This window comes from Desmodus rotundus, chromosome 2 (assembly GCF_022682495.2).
Source record: "Desmodus rotundus isolate HL8 chromosome 2, HLdesRot8A.1, whole genome shotgun sequence".
NCBI classification, from domain to species: Eukaryota; Metazoa; Chordata; class Mammalia; order Chiroptera; family Phyllostomidae; genus Desmodus; species Desmodus rotundus.
Genome location: NC_071388.1, coordinates 134210801 through 134223434, shown reverse-complemented (window position 1 = coordinate 134223434; position 12634 = coordinate 134210801). Strand labels below are relative to the sequence as shown.

General features: G+C 37.3%; 1 protein-coding gene across 1 annotated transcript in view; it reads right to left on the bottom strand.

Annotated features, from left to right (window-relative positions):
- ARHGAP15 (Rho GTPase activating protein 15) overlaps nucleotides 1-12634 on the bottom strand; it is a 619281-nt gene that overhangs the window by 214150 nt on the left and 392497 nt on the right. The gene's annotated exons all lie outside the window — the stretch shown is intronic.

The window sequence follows — 12634 nt, the reverse complement described above, 5'->3', positions numbered from 1 at the left end:
CCATGACATCAGATTCCAAAGTTTCATGGGACACAGTAGAAATGACAAAATTTAAGTATTGTACAATGATTCCACTATTGGACAAATCACATCCAGATTTGGAGATACAGACATAACGTTTCTGGAATAGAGCTGAAAAGACAGAATCATGTACTCTAATTAGAAGCTCTAACTGGCCCTGGACAATTTGTGCTATTGTCACTCATGATTAGAACTGGTGCAAAAAAAAATGTATAGGTAAAAGCCCCGAGCTAGCATAGTTAGCTTCCTTGATTCTATTATCACATTATAAGTAGATATTAGGCAAAAGTTTCTTTTCAGTGGTATAGGAAAGGCCTATTTTCTCGGTTTCATTCTTGACTATTTGAGGGCTGTTAACCATCTAGGAAAGAACTGAACTTACTCTAATTACTTAAAACAGTTCTTGTTGATTGAAGAAAAGGAGTTCCAATACCAGTTGTTCCCTTATTTAATCTCATCTAGCACTAGTGTAATAAAAGCAGATTTCCTGCTTCTGGAGGTTTTGTCACACAGGTCTATGTCAAAAGTCTTATTGAAGTACTTGTGTGTGATATACACCGATACATAATTAGCATCTATTGTTAGATATTTAGCATTTATCTTCTAAAAAATCTGTTGTCATGGAAAGAGGGTATACTAAGCTAAGGTGTGTTACTTAAGTTGATGTCCATTAACACATTGAATGTCTACCTCATACATTTGATTGTCTTAAGGGTAAGAAATCAAATTACAACTACACTTAACATTTTCCATCGCATGAAATGTAAATAGTGTCTTAATTTTCCCATTTCCCCCAATGACTGGCAGATTTTGAATTTTGAGAATAATGGGAGAAAATCCACGATCAGTCACTACATGGACTCTTGAAGTGCTACAGAAGATATGAAGGAAAGGCAGAGATAAAAATTTGAAGCCATATTGGTTTCAAGCTAATCCGAAAGGGTAGTTGCTATTATCCAAATGCTTACCCTGCCCAGATTTCCCGGTATTTTCAGTATACTAAGATACAGAGAAATGGAGTGTTTTTACTATACTTAAAGATTTGGAGGAGACGGGACACATTTTTCAACTTGACTCAACACTATTTATCCTTAAACATGATTTATTATTATCATTATAACAATTTCCATCATATGAAAAATGTAATAAATAATCTATCTTTCTTCAGGGACAGCTTATACAATTTTTCTTTTAGGCGAGTGTAATGTTCTAAACTGAGGTTCAGGAGCTGAACTTACATAAATCCATGTAGAGCTTTGCTCTACGGAATGAAACTCTGCGAAGAGGCACATCATTCTTCCTTGGAATCATGAGATCTCTGAAAACGAGGCCTGTTTCCTCTCTAGTCAGGTTTGCAGAAAACAGTCCTGGGGCTTCTCCCGTTGTGGCTTGTTTCTGTACCTGCAGTGTGTGTGGAGCTGCCGTCTGACCACACCTCTCATCTCGCCCTCTGAGGACGCCTTTCATCCCTCTAGTGCCTCCAGTCTCCCCAGGAACTCAGCTCAAGGCTTATCGGCTTCAGCTGGAGGCACCCGGCCTTGAACAATGGTTGATTCATAAGATCTTGGACGTCCAATCCGCTTTCAAGTTTTCAAACACATCTTACCTAAGACTGTTAACAGAAGCTCTTCCCAGAAACAAATGCATTTCTATTATTTTATTGGCCAAAATGTGAAAAGAAAATAATGGCCTCATTTTGTTTAAGTTTAAAGCAAAGTGTGCTGCAAGCAAGATCTCTGGAGAGAAGCAGGGCACTAAGCCCGGGGACGCAGCATGCTTTTAGGGGTGGCAGTATGACTCCGTTGCCTCTCCTTGGTTTATCAAACAAAGCAAAACCAGACAAACAAGCAAAACCCCTTTCTTCCCTGATGCTTAAAAATACCCTAACAGGAGACAAAGCTATTTAATGCTAAATTATTGATACATTTTAAAGCAACTGTACTCGGGGGTAATACTTCAAGCTCAGGTGAAAACGATCTTCCTGAGGCAGCTTTGCCAGGAGGAGGGCATTATCGGTCAGACACAGTGCTCAAAGGCACGTTGTGTAGTGATACAGCCATCTAGCGAAGAAAAAAAAGGAAGGGGGCAGACAGGTACCCGAAATATGCCGGGATCTGTTCTGGAGAGGTACCTGTTCGGACCCCATGCTTTGCCCTTGTAAGAAATTCCAGTAACAGGTTTGTAATTGTCTTCCTATGGTTTCAGGGTTTCGGACTCCTTCCATGCCATGTTTATCGCAGGTGTACATCCTGTGATAAACAGGGAGCTACAACTTTACTATTTGGCAATGTTCGACAAGTGGAAAGCAAGCCCCCTGCCCAAACCTTCCCCCCATCCTGTTAAACAACAGAGTGACAATAAGTGACTGGGGACTGCGAGTATGAAGGATTATTTTGGTTTCATGTGCCATGTATGTTAGGAATAGTAGGCAAGAGGGTCTGCCAAACACCTTTAAAGGGGAGGTGGTTATTAAAATAGAATTCCTGTGCAACCTCCAACAATTTTAGTTAAACAGAGGTACGGTAACATTTTTTGTTTGTTTGTTTTTCTTTTGGTAATGAGAATTTATTGGAGTTACCTTAAAAAAGGAAAAAGAACTCATGGACATGGACAACAGCATGGTGATTGTGGTGGGGAAGGGGCATAAAGGGGTTAAATGGTAATGGGAAAAATACAATAAAAGAAGAAGTTTTAAAGTAAAAATATGTAATTTTAAGAATTCTTTTAACTCTTCCTCATCTACATAGAACATTACCCAGCTGATTGATCCATGAGGTTAAGTGCATATCCTCTAAAATATTAAAATTCCTTGTATTTTAGTCTGTAAAGATATGGGAAAATTTTGCCAAAATATATGAGTTTGACCTGTCATCCTTGATTTAGAGTCACTGGCTAATAACTTGCCCATGGAACTCTAGCTGTTTCTCTGGGCTCTTCAGAAAACTGCACTCAATCTCTAGAGCTATTTTCAGTTAAGAAGAGTTGATTTCTAGTCTTAATTCAGTTTCTAGCCTATTAACTTTACCCCTTATGTGTCTTTTCCACTATTTTCTCCAGTAAGAAAAATTGCTTTATCTGTTCCCATTCATGAAAAGCATGTGAAAAGAAGCCTTTCCAGTGGGAAATGAATTTGAATAGAAAACATGGACACACGCATACATGTATCAGACCAAAGATTAAAAGATGAATATTATAGGTGAGGAAACATTACAAGAAAGTCTCACTATATTAGTTTTTCCAAGTCAGTGTTCCAAGCCAGTCTTGGATTATGTGTGAAAAGTAAGAACTCTATGCTGTAACAGGTGCCGGTGAGAAACTCCCATTAAAGCCTATAGAAGTTATGCCTGTAAAGTCTTGGCATCTGAGAAAATTCTCTCATAAGAATGTATTATGCATCAGATTTTTCTCACTAGAAAAACAATGCAAGGCTGTGACTACTTAACAATATTCCCAGTCACTATTTCGTTAACACCATCCATTGGTGATGACACGTTTGGTGACCTTGTGCTACATGAAAAGTATATGCCAGTCTTCATTCCAACACTGTGAACGTGCATTATCTTCAGCACCTAACAATAGAGACATTGGTCTGCCATCTGTCTGTTCTGAGCAAAGCGCAAACTTGAACGTCTATGTGGAGTCAGTGGATTCACGTTTTGTGGAGTTGATGGATTTATACCAGTGCACTAACATTCCAAAGAGAGACTCTTCGTATGCAACATGGTACATATTCACAAGACTTTACTGGAGCTAGGAATACAGCCTGTGGGTAGCAGTGGTAATTAATACAGGCTGTAAACCTGTATGATTGACTCACACTGGGAAGCCGTGCCTGTGGCACACAGCGAGGGTGAAGTAAGCGCCATCTTTGTTTTCTTACATGGACCAGCCTGCACCTGTGCGATCTCGCCCTCCCAGCCTAGTCATGTAGGTCTCTGAGCATAAACTTGCCTACCTGAAAGTTAATAAGCTAAAGGTATTTCTCTGATTAAGCTCGATTCCTTAGCTATTAATTCTAGATTAAAATATTTGTTCTTTTACTGACATTTGCCTGTTTGGATGCACTTCAATTTTTTTCTTACTTTATTCTATACGTCGACTGTTGGTAAGGGCTTTTATTTAAATACAAAGGGTAATTTGGATTTAAAGAGTCTATCAAATTAAAGACTGAAATGAAACTTTAGACAGGAGCAAATATGAGAAAACTCTCACTGAAAGTGACTGTGAGTCCGTATATACACAGATATGTTTTTCCATATCGGGGTTTGTAGCTATGCTATGGACTGAGCATATCTGTAATGGTACTTATAGATTTAAGTATAATGTGTGTGTGTGTGTGTGTGTGTGTGTGTGTGTCTTTAGTTAAAAGTCCTTAGGGTAGTATAGCTACCTTCCAAAACGTGCACACACGCACACACTAGCAGCAACCCAGGCAATCTGCCAAAGTGTGGTTGCTGTGAAAAAGGTTTTGCTCCAGGGCAATAGCAGACTAGCTCACCACCCCGCTGCCCTGTCCACTCCTCACCACTGGATCTCTGCTGTATCCCGAACTTCCCCTCCTACAGTGATGGAACATTTCTTCAGACTACTTTATTGCCAATACATTTTTACTTTGTATGATGAAATGAAACAAGGGACTGGTTTCATTAGAAGGAGAGGTAAACAGAGCATTAATTAAATTTGCTGATGATACTAAATTGGGAGGAACTGTGGACATCTGTGAAGACAAAAGAATCATACAAATAGACTTAAGGAGTTTAGAAATACAAGCAGGAAATAATAAAATGAGATTCAGCCTTAAATAATGCAAGCTAATACCTTTGGGAAAAGATAATCAGAAACATGGCTATTCAGTGGATGGTGGATGCCTGCAAAGTGCTGATGGTAGAAGAGACCTAGAGGGTGATAATGGGAAAAATTATACGCAAGCTTACAGGGGAGTAGTCACGATGCCTAGAGGTTTATATATAAAAGAACACAATTTTTGAGCCAGAAAGATGATAGTGCTACTCTTATGATACCAGTAGGTCTCAAAAACACCAAATTTGGCTTCAGTTAGTTGAATCCCACAGGCTTATGGAACAGTTTAATACTATTCATTGAAAGAACTGTTTTCTCCCTGTTGAGGATGAGGAAGTGCTCTCTGTCCAAACCTGGGATAATGTGACCTCACAATATGTTTAAAGAGCCATTTAATCACTATCTCTTCCAGCAGTTTGATGCATCTTCAGTATACAGGATTTGATTCTCTAAGGATGAATTCATGCATGAATTGATGAGAGTAAATCTTGAATAATATCTATATTCTAATCCATTTAATCATCCATCATGAATTGAGCGCCTACCCAATGCCAGTTCAGATGAGCTAAGCCCCAAGGAGACAAGCTGGACGCAACCTTGGACTCCAGGAGTCATATTCTCGATGGGGAAGCCAGACAGTATGGTCCCACACAGCAGCAAAGCTATCACTGGAGCACAGGAGGGATGCCCTGATGAATTCCAGGAGACAAGGAGAGGTGGTTGAGGATATCAGTCAGAGAATAGGCCTGGTAGAAGGTGACTCTTGTGTTATGCACAAGAGGATGAATATAAATTTGCCGGGTAGATGGATAGGGAGAGAGTCTTTAAAAGTGAATAGCACCTAGAAGGAGTATCAGCTTTTGGAAAACTTCGTGTAGTTGGTATTCTTGGGGCATATTTATGAGGATATGAAGTGGACAGTAGACAGAAGTCTTCTGTTTATCCTTTCTAATGGGAACCTTTGGTGTGGAATTTTGTTTATCCTGATGGGGAAGGAGAGCCATTGGAGGGATCTATGCAGAAATGACACAACCCTATTTGTATTTAAGAGGGATAATTTGGCAGCCTTGCAGGGGGTGGCCAGTGCAGAAATGAGAACAACAACAGTGCCATCAATTAGGAGATTTCTTGCAAAATAAATTATGGAAGCCAAGTGAGGACCACAGAAGGTGAAAGGAAGAATCAGATTCAAGAGGCATTAAGAGAATAGAGATGATTAGATTTGGTACATGATGTAGTTAGTGTCTAACCAGAGAGAAGAATTTATGATATCCAACATTTTTTTATGGCAGTGGGAAAAATAGGTCATGATGCCTTTGACTGAGTTAAACAATAGAGGGGGAGAACAGGTTTGTTAGAGAATGTGATAAATTCAGTTTGTAAAGTTTGAGTTTGCAATGCCAGAGGAAAATTCAGGAAAGGTTGCTCCTAGACCTCAGGTCTTAGTGTAAGAAGTAGCTGGAGGAGTCATTGTCATATAGGACCTTTGACATCACTAAAGGAATCATTGAAGCTTTAGGCATGATTGAAATTACACAGAGGGAGTGAGTAGTATAACATACCAGAGTCAAGAATTAAATCCAGAGGAAATGAATGTTTCTTATGCTGTCCAACACTAGGCCAAACACACGGACTTTGATATTATGCTATGCAATTTCAAATTCATGCCAACTAACTGCCTGCCTTCTACACAAAATTAAAGAAAGCTTACTATAGTGATTAAAATACTGTCTGTTAGGTGCTCCACTGCTCTGCAGGGGGACTAAAGAGTTAAGTTATCCCAAACTGTCAAAAATCAAAACATAGTAAGAAGGGCATCATTTCTAAAGCAAGAAATATAATAGTCATATTTTAATGACACTGGGCATTCAAAGTTGTAATAGAGCTTTTGATAGCATCAGCAAAGCTTAACTTCTTTTTTATGCTGTGAAGTAAATTCGTAGAAAATAAAATCAATATCCAATAGCAAAATCCTTTTAGAAGTTAGAGTATTGGTATCCTGTCTTCATTAGCTTCGTATTGAAAGATCTATATAGTTGACTATATATTTCTTATTTGAAATTCTTCGACAGATTCTTTCAACTAAAAACATCATTAAAATACAAATTTCCTGAGATATACATAGAAAATAAACACTGAATCCAGAAGGTGAGATGTTTACAGGGACATAAACTAACACAGAACTGTACCAATATGGTATTCAAAGTCCGAGTTAGAAATGTCCTCTGCTTTCTGTGTGGTTATGGGGCCTGAGCTTGTGCCGCCCTCGTCTCCAGCATGTCATTTACAAGTCTTAGCTGCCACTCAATTACTTTATTAAAAACAGCAGGCTACTGGTGTTGAAACAATGCCTAATAGGATATGACTGCCTCTTATGAACTTGAGCAGAGAATCGATATTCTTTTAGCTGCTGGATGGTGAACTTAAATGTAGTATCCAAAAATTGATGAGCATAAAATCTGTGAGGAAATATAACTTCAAATCTTTAGCATAGCTGCATATAGATGGAAAGAGTGATATCATTTACAAAAACATAATATACTGTCATCAGGAATCGTTTAAATGTTTAAAAAGCAGATTTGCAAACCTCGTTATTCTCTACACATCATGCAGCTGCCTTCAACCAACAACCCTTGATCACTGATCTTTTCAGCTTCAACCATATGCAGATGTGGCAATGGTGTGCAACTTTCCAATAATTTAAGCAATGCTGACTATAATTTATCCATTTATTCATCATTTATTGAGAATCCATTACGAGCCACTGTTAAGAAGTAAGAATAAATCCATGTTCTCCATATAAAGAGTACATAATATATTAAAGGTAATATTTTAAACACTTTTTTCTATAAGTTGTGCTTTTACCCTAAATCTTAGGACATTCGTATTTCCTTAAAAGGAATATGCTTTTCCATTTTGAATCTATAGTCTACTATAATCTCAAGAACTCTTCCAGTGGTATCATTTCAGAGCTATTTTGGTCTTGCACAGTTAATTTTTCTTCTCAAAGTGTCCTGCCCTTGATTTTTTGTTTGTTTGTTTTTTCCTGAACTGAAAATAGGAAGAGGCTTGCAAAGTACAAAATTCAGCAAAAAGGAATAAAACTAGCAAGAAAGACAATTTTGACCCCCCTCCCCAAATTTCTAACTCCACAGTCTGTTAGAATATAAGATAAACTCCCACAGAATTTAGAAGACTCTCCAAGATGAATTTTTTAAGGAAATGAGTAAATTACTCTAAAATATCCTACGGAGGAAAATATGCCATGTTCAATTACATAGACCAATGCAACTATTTCTCCTAGAGTCTGCATGTCTTTTTCACTGTATATGTAGATTAATGATTAATGTTTAAGTTGGACACACTTCATTTGAAAGTGTAAAAAATCCTTGGAAAGGACAATTTTTTTCTAGACATTTTAAAAGGGAAACTTATTAATTAGGAAACCCACAAAAGAGTATAACGTTTTGGTCTCATTCATAGCTTCCTGAATTAATTTAATACTTCTTAATTTTCATAAAGTTTCAAGCTCCAGGGAAATGCTTATGAAAATATAATGTATTGATACTTGTTCAATCAATAAACAACAGATTATTTTACAAAATGGAGTGACATGCTTGTGAAATTTTGGTAATTTATTTTTAAAAAATCAATTGGTTCACATTATGCACTAAGAATTAAAAAAAATTATATTTAAAAATTACAAGTCCATTTTGGAATCCCAGGGTACCAAATATCTGAAAACCTCTGCATTATTACTATTTTATTATTATTATTAGCTCCCATTTACTGAAAGCCTGAAATCTTTCCAAATGCATGTGTTTTAAAAAATTTTGTAAACATTTGCTTCCAAGCTAAATAATCTTGCTAACTTTCAGCCAAGATTTTTTTTTTTATGGTTGAACTATTAACTTCGGAATATGGGGGCTTATAACGAGAAAACTCCCAGCCGCAGATCTCCTATAATGTACAGGACACCATGATAGGATATTGTAGAGCGTTGCAACCAGACGTGTGAGGTGTTGCATCATTTAAATTCTCCTTTCAAAATAAAAGGAGCATTAATAGCCTAGGGTAGTGATTTTTAACTGGCGTGCCTGGAGTATTTTTAAGACATTCAATACCGGACTATTTTTTAATATATTTTATTGATTATGCTACTACAGTTGTCCCATTTCTTTCCTCCCCTTTATTCCCCTCCGCCTTGTACCCGCCTCCCAGCAGCATTCCCCTCCCCCACCTTAATTCATATCCATGGGTCTTACATATAAGTTCTTTGGCTTGTCCATTTCCCATACTATTCTTAATCTCCCCCTGTCTATTTTGTACCTACCACTTATGCTTCTTATTCCCTGTACCTTTCCCCCCATTCTCACTCACTCCCTCCTACTCATAACTCTCCATGTGATCTCCATTTCTGTGATTCTGTTCCTGTTCTAGTTGTTTGCTTAGGATTTTTGGGTTTTTTTTTTTTTTAGGTTTGATTGTTGATAGTTATGAGTTTGTTGTCATTTTATTGTTCATATTTTGGTCTTCTTTTCTTAAATAAGTCCCTTTAACATTTCATAGTCAGGGACACTGACCTCTTTTCCCTTAGGATGTCAAATAAAAAAATGAAAACAGCCAACACAATAATAGCCATCCAGTGTGAATGTCACAAAATTATACCAACTTTTTTGTTAGATGGGCAAAACATATTTTTGTTGTACCACAGAATTTTAGTAATTAGTTTATGTGTGCCATGTCATGAAAAAGGTTGAAAATCGCTGGCCTAGGGTATTAATTTTGGCACTGTTTCCTTCCAACTGACTCCAAGGGAAAAATATGTGAAGAACCTAAACTTTGGAATGGAGGTGGGAATGGGGGTGGAGGCTGGAAATCTGACTCAGGTTTTATCTGGGGAGAGACATTATTTATTCTTACGCATTCTGGCCTCGAAAGTGTGGGAAACCGCCGACTGCTCTGAGCAGAGCCACATGCTGTATGCATTAGATAGCCTTTCCGGCCGGTGAACGGCACTCTAGTCCTACGTTAACTTCGGTGATGTTTAAGCTCTCTTTTTGATAATGACACTGTTGTGTATTGCTAGATGTAGATAAACTGCATTAAATGTCACCGATAAGTACAGTGAATTAGTTACTAACAATGTCGCTACAGGGAATTTGTGAACATTCAATGTAAGCTAGCCATTCATGGCAAGATTTAACTAACAAGCATTTTCTTGAACAAGAATAAATTTCTCTGGAACAGAGGAGTAGGTACCAGGCACCTCTGGCCTAGATGGTAACTGGTTCAATAGTCTGTCTTCTCTTCATTACAGAGCTCACAAGTGCGCCCTTTTATCTACATTGGTTTTCTTAATTGCAAAACAGAGCTTTTTCCCCCACTCTCTGTCCACCTTGTCACGTCTGATTTCTTTTGGTTGTCTTCTTCCAGTTTCTCTTTTGTACTCTTGCTGGCTGTTTCCTGTTTACTCTTTTTTGATTTTGTCTTCCCCTCTAGCCCTGAATGTGGCTTTCTTACAGACACAGAGGCCCCAGCCTGACTACCCCAAAGAGCTGGTGCCAGCTTGGACCCAGCACAGCACTATCGCTGTTAGGGAGGTGGTTGCCATTGGGTCGCATTAAAACAAAGCCAAGCAAAGCCAAGCACAAAACACCAAAACATCAAGCCAGCCTCAATTGTAACCCAGAATAAAAACTAAGGAAAATTCACTGCAAACTTTCATAGAGACTCTCTGAGGATCATCTCTATTGTAAATGCATGTGGGTGCCTAACTTTAGGCATGAAAAGCAAGTACTTAAAAAAAATAAAAGCAACACATAGGTCAGTGCCCTCAGAAACATTTTTGTTCAGTCCACAGATATTCTCTGGGGAAAAAGAAAAAGTGCTTATCTTGAACTCTTGATTTTTTTTTTGAGCATGTAATTTTTATCAGTTTGTTTTGTTTTTGTTACTTTTTCCCCCCACTCACTGCTTATAAAACTAGCAAGCAGAAGTCTCTCTGGAACAAGATAGAATCATAAAAGTTTTCAAGAATCTCGTCACAAACTAAACAGTACAAATTGCACATTCTTCATGGAAGTATCAGCCTTTAGTGCGTGCCTGGATCCAACTATAATAGATTATCCCAAAGTGGGAAAGAATGAACAGTACAAAATTAGCAGAACTGAGAGCAGAGCTTGTCTAGTGAAGGCAATACGATCTGTACTTTAGGGGCCTGGGTTCTCAGGCAATGGGAAAAGGCTGTGTAAAGTTTTATTTCTGCAAGTGAACACTTGGTAGGATCTCAAGAGGCAGATTGGTGCATTGAATTGCGTATGAGGAAAATTACATTAACAAGTATACTTCTTAGAATCTCTTGGCATAATAGCTACACTACAGTCACGCCTCTTATAGATGTAATAATATATACATGCACATTTATTACCTAGTATAAAAATGCAACATATATAGTAAATATTTATATAATTATGTAGATTCCATATTCTGAATTTTTATGAATCAGATTAGCATAGATGTATGACCATGGCTTCTTACAATATTAACAAATATTTCCAAATTAATGTTAACATAGAGAAATACATTTTAATACATTTAATACGTTTAATACATTTAATACATTAAATACGTTTCTAATGTCATGGGCTGGTTAATGTGACATTCTCTCAAACTCCATGTAACAGCAGAGGAATTACCAAAAAGAAACAGTTAAGGTATAATAATAATTTTAGCCATTCTTTTTCCAAGATGCTATAATCTACCCAAAGATAACTAATTGTTCAAAGTAAACATTCCACTCTGACCACAAAAGGAATCCATTACACAAACATATAATTCACAGTCATTTTTAGTGGGTTGTAAACAGTTTGGAATGAGCATAAAATGGGACAAAAATCAAAGTGAGCATTTTGAAATGAAAAAGTGTTTGCTACAAAAGGTCAGTCCCTTTGCTTGGCAAACTATGTAGAAAAGCCTGGGAAAATGCTGATCACACAAGCAATGAGGGAATTTTAAAGCCAACAGCCTCCTTGTTTCTTTAAACAGACATCGGAACCTATAACTGGATCCTGTCAAACAAACGACAGCAAAAAAATATAACAGCTGCTAAGAAGTCAAGTTGAGAGATAAAGTTTTCGAGGCTAAGGACCTTCTCAGAAGTAGACTAAAGGTCTTTCTTAAATCTTTAAGCAAGGTTATGGATCCCAGGGTGGCTTTTAGGCACCAAGTCAAATATGTAAGTTTGTGTATCGTTCTTGTCATAGCATTTTGTGTTCCAGAAAAACAAATAAGAAGACAAACTTGTTGATTAGCATCTGCGGAGGCATTCTGCAGAGTAGCTTATGGCTAGAATCACCCAACTTTAAAAAGTTAGTATCATTTATTTTTATTGTGATTTAAGAAATAACATAAAATATACCATCTTAACCACGTTTAAGTGCACAGTGCAGAAGCGTTAAGTACATTCACATTGTGATACAACGGATCTCTAGGTATCATTTTAATGTCGTTCAATAGTTTGAGGGCAAATTAACTAGAACTGAAAATCGTGAAGGAAGAATGAGTTGTTAACTCATATTTAAAAGGATGAATGCCAATCCAAATAACATAAAATAATTAAAAAAATAGTCTTATTCTTTTGCTGAAAAAATATATTGGATGCATAAAAATACATTTAAGGTGGAAATATGCTCACTTATTTAGTCAACTCCGTTATTTTATAAAAGAAGTTTTCTGTAATGTCTGGTGGGGTTGGGCAGAAAAAAGATTGGCTTACCGCTTTAGGAATGTCTTTTTGGGTGTCTCACACCCA